Source organism: Bactrocera oleae, chromosome 3 (genome assembly GCF_042242935.1).
Source record: "Bactrocera oleae isolate idBacOlea1 chromosome 3, idBacOlea1, whole genome shotgun sequence".
Classification (NCBI taxonomy): domain Eukaryota; kingdom Metazoa; phylum Arthropoda; class Insecta; order Diptera; family Tephritidae; genus Bactrocera; species Bactrocera oleae.
This window is the reverse complement of record NC_091537.1, coordinates 13,711,300-13,726,942: the sequence shown is the minus strand read 5'-3', so window position 1 is coordinate 13,726,942 and position 15,643 is coordinate 13,711,300. Positions and strand designations below refer to the sequence as shown.

At 38.0% G+C, this 15,643-nt stretch overlaps 1 protein-coding gene across 1 annotated transcript in view; it reads left to right on the top strand.

Annotated features, from left to right (window-relative positions):
* ft (cadherin-related tumor suppressor fat) overlaps positions 1–15,643 on the top strand; it is a 261,828-nt gene that overhangs the window by 129,178 nt on the left and 117,007 nt on the right. The window lies entirely within an intron of this gene.

Below are 15,643 nucleotides of genomic sequence, written 5' to 3'. Positions count from 1 at the left end.
TATGTGAACACAAGCATTAGACGCGCTGTCGCTACGATTGCGCGCTTGTTCGCTAGCTGCTTGCTTGGCAGTCTGACAGGCGCGCTGACACAGCGCAGTCACCAGTTAGTTGCTATTTTTGCTGTCTGCAATGCGTTTGCGCAAAAAGGAAGCATTGCATTTAATTTGCATTTAAGCGCGCTGGCATAACGAAACTCAATTTAAGCAAAAAACCACGCGCTCACTCTATACAAATTTATTTCATTTATATTTTTATTTGACTAGTTTTATTTTTGCCACCGCGCTCTGACCGTACATATTTCATTCAACTCAAACCGAAATTCGTTCGCAATTCCATTTCGAATGCACTTAAACTAAGCTGTTTTGCGTGATTTCATACGCTAATGCCATGCGCAGCTGTGCCAGTCACAGTCGCAGGCAGTCACTCACTCACTCACTCACTCATCCGCGCTGCCATGCAATCAACTCGGCAAGCGCACAACTCGACCGTGCGCTTGTAGTCAATAAAGTTTTGGGTGCCTTACCGTGCGACACACTCAGTCAATCCGCGTGGTCTTACACTGCTGTTGTTGTTGTTTGTAGTATCTACATATATATATTGTTTTTGTTTTTTTTTGCGCGCTTGTCTAGCCAGTGAAATACGCAAATGCGCAAATAGTCGGCGGCGAGTGACATGCGGCGTAGAGCTGCAGCGCAGCTATGTGCCGCCTACGCTTACAAATTTGAATGCGCTGGCAATGCGTGGCACTGCAACAAGGCAATGCAAACACACAAAAATAAGAAGTACCGGGCGCATATGGCTGTGTGTGTTTTTTGTTATAAAATTTTCTCCAGCGCTTGAAGTTGCTTTGAGTCATAGGCTGACAGTTGTAACTGTCATTTTCAACGTACGAGCGACAAATTTACACGCCACAAATGTGCTGCGGCTGGTAGATGGATGTGCGCGTGTGTGCATGCGCTCGCTACTATTAATCCTAAAAACAAGCAGCAAAATGTATTGTTAGGAAAAATGCAAATCGTAAGTAAAAAATATCGTTAAAATGTTGAAATGATTTGTATATGCCGGTAAAACAATTAGCGCGCCATTGTTGTTGCGCACAATAGCTAAGCGCTCGCGTATCCGACTATTGTTATAATGGCTAAGTGATTTGTTGTTTTTGCGTTATAGCGCGCTATAAATTGTTTTATTTTAGTAATAATTTTCGTATTTTATGTTGCTGATTGCATGCAACGAACACTCAGCGAAATATGGAATAGCACCCACGCCAAGCGCGCGCGACTGTGTGGAGATCTTGCGGATTTCATTAAATTTTTTTCTATAAATATGATAAGTAATATATTCATAAAATAATCATAATAATGAAGCAACGATTTTGAACTATTTTTCGACACAAAATATTTTTTTTATTTAAGGACTCACCGCTTGACGGTTTCAATAAAAAACAAAAAAAAAATTAAAAAACTTCGGTTGTGAAGGGAGCACCAAACAAGATCTTGATTTTGATCGTTGCGTTTGTATAACAGCTATATGATATAATAGTCCGATATTCAAATTTTTTTAAAAATATTTTAGCATTGTCTTGAGAAATAATCCATGCTAAATTTCTTGAAGATATCTCGTTAACTAAAAAAGTTTTCCATACAATTGCTAGATTTTGATCGATGTGCTTCAATGTTGCAGCGTTACATTAGAGAATACTCTGTGCCAAATTTCCTGACGATATTTTTTCAAATGAAATATTTTTTATACCAGAACTTAATTTGATGGTTTATTTTGTGTGGCAGCTATATGCTATAGTGGTCCAGTATCGGTGGTTCTGACAAATTAGCACCTTATTTGTGAGAAAATGACGCGTGCCAAAATTTCAGAGCGATGTCTCAAAAACTGAGGTACTAATTTGAGTAAATATCGGGAAGAGTTGCGATAGTTTTCTATGACCTTTAATGCCCTTCAACTCGTAGAGTACCCTTTGTACACGCTTTTCAACTTCGAAACTAGCAACAAAAAAATTAAACTGCGTAAATTGAAAACTTTTGACCAAAAACGAAGAACTTAAGACACGAACTTCGCAAGCGCATGTATGGTACACCCAACATGCTGGAGAAAGTTCTTACTCACAATGAGTGTGCAATTACCGACAAGCGGACACAATTCAATAGCGCCATTTTATGGCTGCATATGTAAACCATTTGCGCCGCTAATCATGTGCGAAACAAAGTCATGTGCACTTGTCGCGCCTGCGCCTTTCTATACACACACACATATGTACAACATATTCGCAACTCTTCCTCTCTTGTTCTATAACTAGGCAATTGAGATCAACTGTGGCTGTCGCTGCTGCCAGCCTAAGCAGAGCAAAGTGTCGAATGACATGCAACATTTTCCAATAAAACAATCAACGGTATTACCCTTTATGGAAATATGCAGCCATTTCACTGCAAAAATTTGGCCTCATTTCAATTTGTGCAACATGCGGCAGCATGCAACCTCAGGCGAGTGAGCAGTGTTATTTGCTTTCTGCAATTTCTGTTTTTGTTTTTTTTGTCTTTGTGTGCCAGCAAATAGTTCAAGCAATGGGCTTTATTGCAGGCGCAGCTCGAAAACAACAACATTAACATAAGGTTGAAAGATGTAGCAAAGCATTAACATGTGTTCGCTGAGAAATAGAAAGATACATACGTGCACAAGTGACAGTTTGAAATTATATTTTTTTTAGAGCTAGAAAATTGTGTTAGTACAGTTGTAAGTGTGAAAATGGTAATCAGCACAATTTAAATTTCGTTTAATCACAATTGAGTTGTTATTGCTGTTAAAATGGATGGAAAATCGTTGTAGGACTTTTAGCTTGCCTTGAATGAAAATGCATTGAAGTGCAACTACTCAATACGTTCTGAGTATTATGTAAAGCAAACAAGGTCTGATTAATTTTTTATAATTTAATGCCTAACTTTTCGTTGAAGATACTTTCGAGAGCGCCGTTACCTCCACGCCGCTTAACGACATGTTGCCACTGAGGAATTGACAGAAAAAGTCCAATAATTGCGAAATGCTCTTCGATGCTGTGGCTAGACATTTGTCGGTCTGTGCTGAGAGCACACAACTTCGCCAGTTGCTTTTATCCTTTGCGAGGTCCCGCCAGTTGTACAGACATCTCGCTATACGCTTGGCCCTTCTATTGGATACGTGGACACCTGTGCTTCCGTTGTCCACCCATAGGTCTCGAATCGAAGGAGCTTGAGCATTACCTTCAATGTGAATGATATGGCCTTACCAGGGCATTCTTTGGATTTTTATGCGCTTAAGGGGTTCCATGGGTTTTATGGCTTCAAAAAAATAAAAATAAAATTATTGTGTTATTTATTTTTATAACATCTCTAGAATATTGTCCTAAATACTCAAGTTGATCCGAGTAATATTTTTGAAGATACAGCTTTGAAAAGTTGTGCGCTCGAAGTCAGGTATATAGTCACTTAAAACTTTAAACGCGTTTTTCTCGAAACTGTGATTTCAAAGTCGGTTTTCAAGATTTCAACCAATCGACGAAACCCATGTAGCCCCTTAACTATATCCATGTCACTATAGAGGGCATACAGTTCGCTCCAACGCTCACGTGGACGGCTACAAAGAACTTGCGGGAAAAAGTTCTCTCGAATGCTCCAGGTACTTCATCTTACTCTCGTTCACCACAAGACCAACCTCTTTTGCTACTTTTTCTTGTCTGGAAAAGGCTGCATTGACTACTCTGTTGTTAAGACCTATAATGTCGATATCGTCTGTTTACCCCAGTAGTATTGTACTTTTAGAGAGTAGAAACTGTACCACTGCTGTTCAAATTAGCGGCACGTATCACTTTTTCCAGAATTATATTGAAAAAGATGCACGAGAGGGAATCACCCTGTCTAAAACATCGTCTTCCCGATTTAAATTAGTTGTGCTGAACGTCATTTTGCATAACTGTATAAGTATTGAGCTTTTAAATTGACAAAAAGGTGATAGGTGTCGTGCTGTTTGTCAAGGGTCTTCTCTAGGATTTGACGTATAGTGAAAATTTAATCTATTATGGGTTATTATGTCGAGAAAATCCTATACCTATGAAATGTTATAAAAGCAGCCTACGGGATCCCGTTTCTTCTGGATAGGGCAAAGTACACTCATATTCCAAGCATTGGCCATGTATTCATCCGACCAAATCATGCTTAGCAGCTGGAACATGCGCGTTTGCAACTCCTCGCCGCCGGTTTAAAACAGTTTAGCCGTTAATCCATCGGCGACTGAGCCTTTGTAGTTTTTAAGCCGCCTTTAAAACGATATTTCTATATTAATAATATATTCAGCATTCCTATTAATAGGACATCACCGCACAATTCATGTTATTGTGAAGTTGTTAGCGTTGAAGCAACTTTACGACAGGCAGTAAGTATTCAGGAATTGTTCAAGCAAGTAATTTCAGAAATCTGAACATACCTTCTTTTGTGTTATAACCAGGCTTACACAATTTTTGATTCAGAAATTTTTGATTAAAAATCTAGTATAGTAAAGTTAAATTTCTTGCAACAGAGAATGTAGACTTTATATTTCATTAATTTGAGCCACAGCAAAAAGCCTTCTTTCAGTTAACATAATTTTGAAAGGTAGAAGGCAAACGAAACAAATTGTATAACATGCAAATTTTCTTTGAAAGCATGCTTAGTTGGCGTGAATTTCAAATATAATGCCAAGCACTCGCTTCAATTCCGAACCCAGTTCGTTTATCACACTTCACTGTGAACGCAAATAAAGTTTCTAACCACAGTTTGGCGCTCGACTCTTTTGAGCTGCAGCTGTTTTTAACACTTTTTTGATGGTTTAATGCAACAATTGCCGCACGGAAGCGAGCGTTGACATTTCGTAGCATTAAAGACTTCCTGCATCGACTTTGAAAAATGCATGTAAGCAGCTATAAAAGTGAGCGAAGTGAATAAAAAAACGAAAATAATGTGAAAAGATTAAATACCAAACAATAAGCTGGTATATTGAAGTCAACAAAAACTTGAAGAGTAAATGCATGCATAAAACGTGGGTGTGTGTGTGTTTGTAAAATATTATTTTTTGTTTGATTTTTCTTATGAACACCCGCAGCTATTTTCTTTAGATAACTACATTAGCTAGGTATTCCAATATTTGAATAGCCAAACGCGTCAGAGTCCAAACGCCAAGCGCTGAATGCTGAGTGTCTGTGTGGCTGAGCGCCTGCGCAGCGGCCATTGTATGATAGAGTGCATACGGAAGCGCGCGCGCGCGCCCTGTTTGTTGTATGCACCCATAATCTGCTTATAACTAAGCTTATTAACTTTGAAAATGTGTAAAGTGGGCAGACAACCGGCAGCTGGCTAGGCCTTAGCCACGCTGGCATATGAATTGGCGCGCTAACAGCTTACAATGCAGTTGACGTCTCAGGTTTGGCGCGACCGGGCTACATATGTACATACATGCTTGTAACTAGTCAGCGCTAGTTTGTTAGTTAGTTGGCTGGCGATTGGCCAGCCCACAAATGCAGTGACTGGTGGCGGTGGTGATGGTGATGGCGGCGGCGGTCCAAATGTCTTCATTTATGCCACACCAATAGGTTACTGTTGCTGTTACTGTTATTGTTGTTGTTGCTACTGGCAGCTGCGTTAATTTCAACCGCAACAGTGTACACATCAGCAAATACCCGCTGAGCAGCTACTGTATTTCACGCTGCAATGGCCGCGCGAACACACACCTACGCGCCATGTCTTGACTGCCACATCAAATCATGTAGCCGTCGTTCGTCGATTGTGCAACAAACGCGTTGCGGCAGCAGCAAAAATGTGGTCTTAGGTGGCGTCAAGCGCTTAAAGACTAACAAAGCACAAAGCAGGCAGGCGGTATGTAGCGAGCGGGCGACATGGCAACAACGTACAACGACAGCAACAGTGGTAGCGACATGAACACCGACGCGGCGTCAACGCCCCAACAGCGCTATACGCTGAATGGCCATGACTATTTTTCTACGCACATATATACACACACACTCATATTTAGGCGGTTTCATATTCTATGCAACTTGTCGTTTGCTTTGTTGTTGTGTCAAGTTTTTGTGCTGTGCTGCTGCTTTGTAATACCGCGTGTGTTCGTGTGAGTTCGTGCAGGCATACAACCATTTGTGGTCGCTTGTCATATAATATTTTCACGACTCTGCTAATTAGTGTAAAGTTTTGCGTAAACTAACGCTTTTCGAACGCCACCACGCAAAGATGCCTAAAAGTGTTTTATATATTAATATTCATTTGACATGTAAACATTTGGCATAAAATACTTGGGCGGCGCTATGGGAAACCTTTAAGTAACTACATTAACGCAATAAAACTATTAACGCGTCAGTAAGCCTCTATGTGTTTAAAGCGCTGGCAATATCGTTGTCGATTTTTAGTTTTCTCTACGCTTTAACTGGCATTGTCTAATTGATAGTGGCGCGCATAAATCACGCTACTTGCAATCATGGGTGACATGAGAAAAAAATTGACACTTGAAGTGTACAGTGAGCGTTGCCGAACAGGCTCGTTACGCTTGTCGCGTAGCCTCAGCACTGCCAGCTAATATGTAGTCCAAACACGTGCAACTTGTTGTACCACAGCGATGGTGGATGAAAAGGAAGTGCGATGACACGACGCATTCCCCACACCAGCGCTAAAGTTGGAGTAAAACAAGCAAAAGCATATATGTTTTTGAAATAAATATATAATATTAAAACGCATTTTCAGCATTTGTCACCTGTATGCTAATTAAGGTATTTGCAGTGGCAGCACGTATGTAACTTTAAAATAAAAGTTATACATGCCGCGCATATTTATGCCTATGCTCGCATGAGTTGATCTCAGAAAATGCTCAAAGATGACTAGAATTGCCTCAATGCCTGCATAATGGCTTGGCGTCTGTGGTTAGTGACGCAAAAGCTTGTAAAGCAAATAGTTCAAGTTGTTGCGCTGCTGTAAAAACCATTATTAAGTTGAGTTGAATTTCAATAATGGTATTTACTTTACTTTAATATATCACTTGAATTTATAAATAAAAAAAAAATTGTAAAAAAAAATTTTTTGCAAAAGACAGTTCTCTTCTATTCATATAAATTATTGCCCTAACTTGGGGGATGTGTTAGCATTGCACGTTTCTGCTTGAAAGCCTCCTGTTTTTATCCTATAAACGGCAGCTTCTACAAATTGCTGTCACTTTCCAACTTTGTGTATACTAGGGTGGAGCGAAAAAAAATTTGTTTTTGCTTAGCTGGGGGTAAAATCTGTAGATTATAAAAAAAAAAAATGTTGGACAAAAAAAAAATTTTTTAACACCTAGAGGCGGCTCAGTTTTAAAGTAAATTTCGAGTTAAAACTTTTTTTAACAAAAAAAAAAATTAATTTTTGGCTTAAACTTTTCACGTTTATATAAAATATACCGAATTTGACGGTTTTTGACTAAACATTTATTTTAACGCTTAAGGAAAGCCTGTGTTCATTAAGACTTTTTTTTTAAACTGCAATAATGACCACAAAAAAAATATTTTAAGTTGATAACTTTTAATTGGCCAGAAAAAGGACTGTCCACAGCTTCTATCAAAAATTTTTTACGAAATAAAAGTTTTAACTCGAAAATTTATTTTAAAACTGAAGAGCCTTTAAGTGTTAAAAAAAATTTTTTTTTTTTAAATCTACAGATTTTACACCTAAGCTAAGTCAAAAAAAAAAAATATTTTTCGCTCCACCCTATTGTATGCCATACCAATAGAAATGTTCGTTTTTGAAGGAAACCAATCAGACACTAAATTTTCGAATTCTGCGTAGGAATCGAAGTGTTGCTCAGTCAATGCGTGTCCCAGCGATGAAAACAAATGGTAATCGCAGGGTGTCCAGTCTGGTGAACACGGCGGGTGGGGCAGCAGCTCTTAACCAAGTACTTTAATTTTATCCTGTATCGATTTTGTTTTGTGTGCAGATGCAGTGCCCTGTAAAAGAATTATTTTGCCACGTTTTGTGGCCTATTCTCGTCGTTTTTCAATGCATGGTTCAAATTGATCATTAGTTGTCTGTGGCGATTATCATTAACATTTTCACCTTGTTTTAGAAGCTCATGATATACCACATTCTTCTGATCCCATCAAACACAGAGCACATTGCCTTCTTACCGCATTGATCTGTTTTTGCAGTCGATATTGATGGTTGTCCCGGATTAACCCATGATTTTCTGCGTTTAAGATTCTTAAAATAAATCCATTTTTCATCGGTAGTGACAATTCGATGCAAAGCTGATTTACTTTCGTGTTTTTGCAGCAAAATGCTAAAATGTTTTTTCGGTTTTCCATTTTTCTTTCATTCAATTCATGTGGCACCCATTTTCTAAACTTTTGGATATATACCATAGCTTTTAAATGGATTGCAATTGTTTGTTGTGCAACATGTAACATGGCTGCCATTTTGCTATTGACTCAAAGTATCATCTTCATCCAATATTGCTTGCAGCTCGGCGTCTTCTAACTTTTTTGGTGATCATCCACGTTTTTTATTTCTCACATACAAATCATTATCTCTCTGAACCGTTAAAACCATCTTTGGCATGTTGCTTCTGACACTAAATATTTAACTCAAATGGAAATCCAGGCCCCTATGTCGTCTGTCTGTTCACGAAAAGCGTCTTTTTTATGAGGATTACCATTGTCGCTGCCACAATTTGGTGCGCTTGTAGCTCTCCTCTGTCTGTTGTATATACTATTTTAGGCACTGTTAGTTGAAATAATCGCTCGAGTTCTTCTCCTGGAATGTTAATGCATGAAATACTGGCAAGTATTGTACTTCAGCAGTCTCGGTTAGTATGGTCCAGAAAGCACTAATTTGCACTTGATCTTGCATTGGACTTGATGTCTAGAGCTTGGATACATATTGGAGCCGCATACAAAATTACTGAGCTCATTACTTTTGCAATTAGAAATCCGGATTACTCTGGCACAACGTTTGCCAAATTATTATCAAAATAAAGGTTCGCTTCGGGAGATTTATCGCTAGAAAATTTTGTTCAGCGGTAAAGCGCACGATACGTTAATAAACAAAATTGTCGCATTTGGAGTGATGATAATCCATTGTTGAAACGCCGTTACAACATCAAAAAGCCAATGTTTGTTGTGTTCCATTGGTCAATAATTGTTCAAAAATGAAGCCGGCCATAATGTTATGGTCAATGGGGAACGCTAAAAAGCCATAATTAAAGACTTTTACGTGCCTGAATTAGATAATGTTTATGTGGATGATGACCTTTGTTTCAAACAAAACGGCGCTACATGCCATACAGCAAACGAAACAATCAATTTTTGAAGCAAACTTTTGGTGAACGCATTATTTCGCGTCATGGGTCTCCAAACTCGTGCAATTTAACACCGCTGTACTATTTTTTTGTGAGCTTATGTAAAGTCGTTTTGTTACGCAGATAAAACCGAACCGATTGATGCCTTGAAAATAAATATTCGGCGCGTTAATGCTGACCTCAATTGCTGCAAAAAGTGGTCGAAAAATGAGAATCACGGCTGGTATTTATTCGAGCTAGCCGCAACGGTCACTTGCTTGAAATCATTTTTAAAATACAATGGCAAACCCTTATATTTATAATGAAGCTTAATTCTTGGCCATAAAATTAAATTATATGCGTTTTATTTCTTCTTGAAAATCACACACCTAACGAAAACACCTTTCTAAATTAGCAATGTAGATAGTCTTCAATTCGATTTCAGCCAGCAGAATGATTGTGGTATGAAAAAAATGATTATATCAGAAAATTTTTTCGTAACATCGTGTTCAGATTTCTCCACTCAGTCTACTTGTATATATAGTCTCTGCCATCAGAGACTATTCATCTATTCCAAACTAAACAAAACAAAAATGTTTACCGACACTCGCCTTAGGTTTTTTACTTTGAAGCTGTTTTATTATCATAAAAGTTTGATTGCAACTTTAAATTAATAAAACCAATTTGTTAAAAATTAACATCAAAAATTGTTATTTTTTAAATAAAAATATATTTCTTACGCTCCCTAGTCACTTTCACCATTTTGGCATTATTTGTGTATAAATTTGTTAAACGCTGCATGGTCACTTATGTCGCCTGCAAAACAAACAAAAGTTACCAAAGCTAAAATTAACGCCGCACCCTCAATGACTTTCCCATCAAATGCGCCGAAATGAGGAGAGGGTAATCTGCATACGCTTATGAAATTGCCACCTTCTCCCAACCACACCGAAGACTAATTTGCTAATAACACTTATCGCAGCCATGAGCTGCTTATTTGCCGCAAAATTGCACACACACACATACATACAAAGGTGTCATGCATATATGTGTGTGTGTTTGTGTAAATGAGGTGGATGTGTTGAAAACACAGCTTTCCTCGCCACAGTGATCTATTGCCCGTTGATAAGCAAAAAACCGGCTAGCCGAGCTATTTCCTTTACAAACAAGATAAGCCGCAACATAACACAACCGTTGCGGCATAAAAAACCAAATTTAAGCTAAATTAATCGCAGATATTTATAAAACTTACAAAATTGCCGCAACATGTGTCTGGGTGTTAAAGTGCCGCTTTGGAGAGTAGTACTGTTGTTTTTTTTTTTGTTGTAATTTTTGTTGTTAGCTGATAGCGCAAAACACCGTGCATTTCACAACTTATGCAAATCGGCGCACATACATACATATTTTGTAATAAATACACATATTTGCTATACATGTGTATATATGTTTGTATATATGTGTGTGTATTTGTTTAGCTTAACACTGGCGCACGCGTATTTCCAGCACACAATGTGCAGCTGATTGCTTACTTAACTCGCGCTTAGCGACAAAGTTGCGCTGCGACACTCACTGTACGCAGTCGTCGCCGCAGTCGCTCTTGCCGCCGCTAGACTTCCGTGATTGATGGCAGGATAATAATTAATTGACACCACACACAAGCGGCGAAGTGACGATGGACTTTAATGATGTGGTCGCTCGCTGCATGTTGTGGCGAGTGTTACAGCGGTATGCTATTGCGTAGCTGTAGGCTAGGAAACCCAAAAGCAACAAGTATAACGGTGCTAATGTTGAGCGTAAGACGCAAAGGCAGACTGCGGCAATGCGTCGCTCCAGCTGTCCACTTGATTGACAGCGAACTCGACTTAATCGCGCGTAACTCGGATATAAATAAAGCAAAATAGAATTAGTGTCGCTAAATATTTGAGTAACGGTATGCGGCGAATGAGCTGCGATCTAATGTCAGCGAGTAAATGAAGGCGCAAACGATTTCGCGCTTAAAAAAAAAATAGATAAAATTCCAAAAAAAAAAAAAAACAAAAACAAAGAAAATCGCATATCGCAAAAAAAATATATATGTATGTATATAGATAGCGGTAAATTGCAATAGCGAGCGCATCGAATGCACATTCTCGCTGTCAATAGCTGACAAATTCCTGTTTGAAGCGCTAACAGCTGGTGCCTGCAAGCGCAAGCGAATGTGTGTTCGTTCGTTTGTGTGTGTGTGTGTGTTGGAGCAATTAGTTAAACTCAGGAATGTGCTGCGTCGCTTTGTTGTTGTACAGCGCAAATTCACGCTTTTGAATGGCAACCTGTCAACTAGTCAAACGGTCATTCATGCAAACCACCGATGTGATGGCGCACAACGCAGGCAAACGCCGTCAATCAGACATTTTTTTTTTTGTTATTTTTGTTTTCAGCAATTCATTCATGCTTTCGAAAAGCTTCATTTCAATTTGAATGCGAAAAGCTGGTAAATTTCAAATAACACAAAAAAAGTTACTAATAAAATAAAGTGAAAATAAAAAGCGGCAAACTTTGCATGCAACAAATGCAGCACACACACACATGCACTCAAGCGCACACATATTCACAAATATTTATAAATATGCCTTGAGCTGCGGAAATTGTGGTCGGCAACTTTCTTTTGTTCACGCATTGTTCATTCATAATATTGAAGTGCCCGTCAAATGCCGCCTTGATTGGGTTTGCTGCTTAAGTCTGCTTAAGTCTTGAAGTGCGTTGAATTTGTGGCGCATAAAGCGTCACTGCCTGTAACAAGGCTGACGGCATTAACTCTTTATGAGCGCAAGTATTTAATGATCAAGGCGAAAAAATTACAAAATTGATTGTTGAATACACAACTGACTTTTTTATATGAGGCTTTAAGTAGATTATAGGTTGTTTTGTAAGTGGCAAGCTATGGAGAAAAAATTTTAGCATTTAATTATTTTTGATCGCGATAAATGTTCACATTAATTTTTTAAATTTTTATTTGAACTTTGTAGACCTTCTGATATCAAGAATTTCACAGTTGAAAAATTATATTTACTGCGGCAGAGCTAATACTACTACCGCTACATATTTAATATTTCACGCTTTTTTTTGGCGCATTTTATGATAATCGCTCATTATTGGTCTGCTAAAGAGTTCAGAACGCCGAAATAGATATCTCTTAAAACTTTCTTGTCAAATTCTTGACATTTTCAAGGCTGTATGCTGAAGTTAACATACAATTTATTTATATCAGCGCTTAACGTTCGCTCAAAAAGAATATTGCGTCAATATTAATTGTAAGTTTTATTAATTTGTGAAGTCCTCAATTCAAAAACGCTCTTTATAGCTACTGAATTATTGCTTAAAATGTGATTTAGCTGAAAAAAAGTCGCTTAAAAATCTACGTTTATTCCGAAAAAGTAAAAAAAAAAACTAAAAATAAACTGAGTTTCGGGTCTGAATGCTGAAGTATTAACAGAATTGCAGAGAAAAGAAACAAAATATGTTACAGTAGTGTATGCAGTATATATATTGTAAAAGAAGTTCTTCTAAATTTTTTTAAATCTAAATATAAAAAATTCTCAGGTCACTTCTCTTTGATCCGGACTCTTCTATGGTGATACCTCTTGACTTGAGTAATTCAACAATTTTCATCTTGGTACTCCTGCAGCACTCTTTTCGAACAATTTGCCGAAATATACGATTTTTTTTTTTGGTTAGAGGCTTGCTGAAAAAACTTAAGTACATAATATTGTAGTAAAGTATAGTAGAGTAGTGATGGTAGTTCACAGAAAAAATAGTGTTGAGCTATACTTAGTTTTCTAAAATATATATGTATAAGGACTAGAAGGTGGAAAAGTCTATTATTTTGGCATTAAATTGAAAGTTTTATTATTTAGCTAAAATATGTATAATTTTCTTTAATAACTTGATGCCATTTTGAAGGTGAAACCCTCGTTCCCAACGGGCAAAAAACTGGAACAGTGTGAAACAGAGTTTCGTAAGTGTCTTTTGAGACGAATTTTCACCAGAAAAATTATTCTTAATGGACAGGAACATGCATTAGTCACTTAGAGTCTATAAGGTGGATTCATAAGAGCCTCCCAACCATGTTTCCAGAGCTTCAGGCGAGTTATTCTTGCGACCATGTGAGTAAAAAGCTTGCATGTTTACCTTTCGCTCTCTTGCGCATGACCTTGGCGATCCTGCATGTTCTTAGGGCATTCCATCTCGCCCTGATCCGTCTGTCAGCCCTTTCGGAAATTTTATTTTATATAACGGTTTTTGTTGCTTCCGTATTCCCTGTACTAGCTTGGTAGCCAGACGGTTAGCAATTTTGTCAATCTCATCAGCTATTTCGTTTCCGGGAGTTCTTTTGTGGCATGGAACCAATTGTATTTCTAATCGCTTTCTAGCAGCCACTATATGTACGGTCTCCATGTTTGTGAGGACATTCTCTGACGCAATGCGATGTGAGATAATTGCCTTAATTGCCGCTTGGCTATCGACGTATATATTGATATGCTATCTCAGCAGCTTTTCTGACCGCAAGAACTTCTGAAACCTTTTCTCCCAGATAAAGCGTAGTTTATTTTGTCCACCGACCCCCCGCCTATCGAGCTATGTCCGATGTCTTATGACAAATTAACCTAGCTGCACCAATCTTGCAGCTGATTTCGCTGTGCAGCTTTCCAATGCAATTTCAGATGGTGGCAGGATGAGTAACCTTTCAAGTGCAGCAGTTGGGTTGATTCTTAGTGCTCCCGTTATGCAGAGAGCAGCAAACACACCGAACGGTTTAGCTCCTGAGCGATCGAAACATTGCTGGCTTGACGGTGAAACTCGACGATTTTCATTATTTTATCGTTATGCTTGACAATTGGCCCTCTCAAGCGTGGTGAATTATTCACATCGAAATTATCGGAACGAAATCGGAGACCATGTTGCAGTATCAGGACCAAAATCACTATTCACATTTTCAACCACCTGACTTAAATTTTCTACTACGAAAAAAAATATTAAATATGGTGTATTTGCTCTTTGCTGGTGTCCAACTTTGACGCATGCTCAAGCAATATTGAGTATTTACATATATTCATATATATAATAGGAAAGGCATAAAATGTAGAAATAATAATTAACGGTCATTTTATTAATTTCTTATTGATGTAATCTTAATAAATTTTTATATTTATTGCATTGCACAAACATGCGTTTGATAACAGCGAGAATTTCTATTATAAATTGGGTTAACATTCCTATTTAATGGCAGCTCTTCACATGTAACACACATCAAATCAGCGGCAACGTGTGGAATGTGGCATAAAAAGTATCACTGCGCGAAAACTCAACGACTTAATGATATATCAAAACAAATGCTTAACACATGCATACACACAGATAAATACGCACACAATAAACAGTGATATTTACGATTGTATCGCAATAAAGTAGCAAGAAAAAACAGTTTTGAAATTAAAACGGAATAATAGCAGAAGGAAGCGAATAACATTATTTGAGTAAAGTGTAATTTGATTTGTGTATGAAGTGCACATACATAAACCGCTATATAGTACTTACGTACATATATACTTGTATGTGTAATCGTATGTTTGCGCGCTTTTGATACCCTGAACAGGGTAATATTAAGTGTGCCACGAAGTTTGTAACATCTCGAAGGAAAATTAGGAGACGCTATAGAATATATATATATGTATTAATGATCAGCATGATGAGCTGAGTCGATATAGCCATGCCCATCTATCTGTCTAGTCACTCAGTTTTTGAGATATCGATCTGACCATCTGCACCAAAACTTTTCTCCCAAACAAGCTGCTTATCTGTCGGAATCGACGATATCGGACCACTATAGCATATATCTGCTACACAAACTGAATGATCGGATTAAAGTTCTTATATGAAAAAGTTTTGTATTTGACGAGATATCTTCATGAAATTTGACTTGGACTCTTATCATAGACAACGTTGTAATTTTTGAAGAAATTGTTTTGATGGTACCGCTATTGCATGTAGCTGTAATATAAACTAACCGATGAAAATCAAGTTCCTGTGAAAAATATATTTTATGTAGTGAAGGGTATTATAGCTTCGGTGCAACCGAAGTTAATGATTTTTCTTGTTATTGCTGTACACAACGTAATTTGCAATGTATGTGCGGCTGCGCGTATGCGTGCTGTAAAAGTATCGCCTAACCGCGTTGTATTTCATGTGTTGTTGTTGTTGTGGCACAGTAGCTAAATCAGCAAGCGCAGTAACAGCAGCCAGAGCAGCCGGTAGCAGCGAAGCAAATGTGCACTTTGT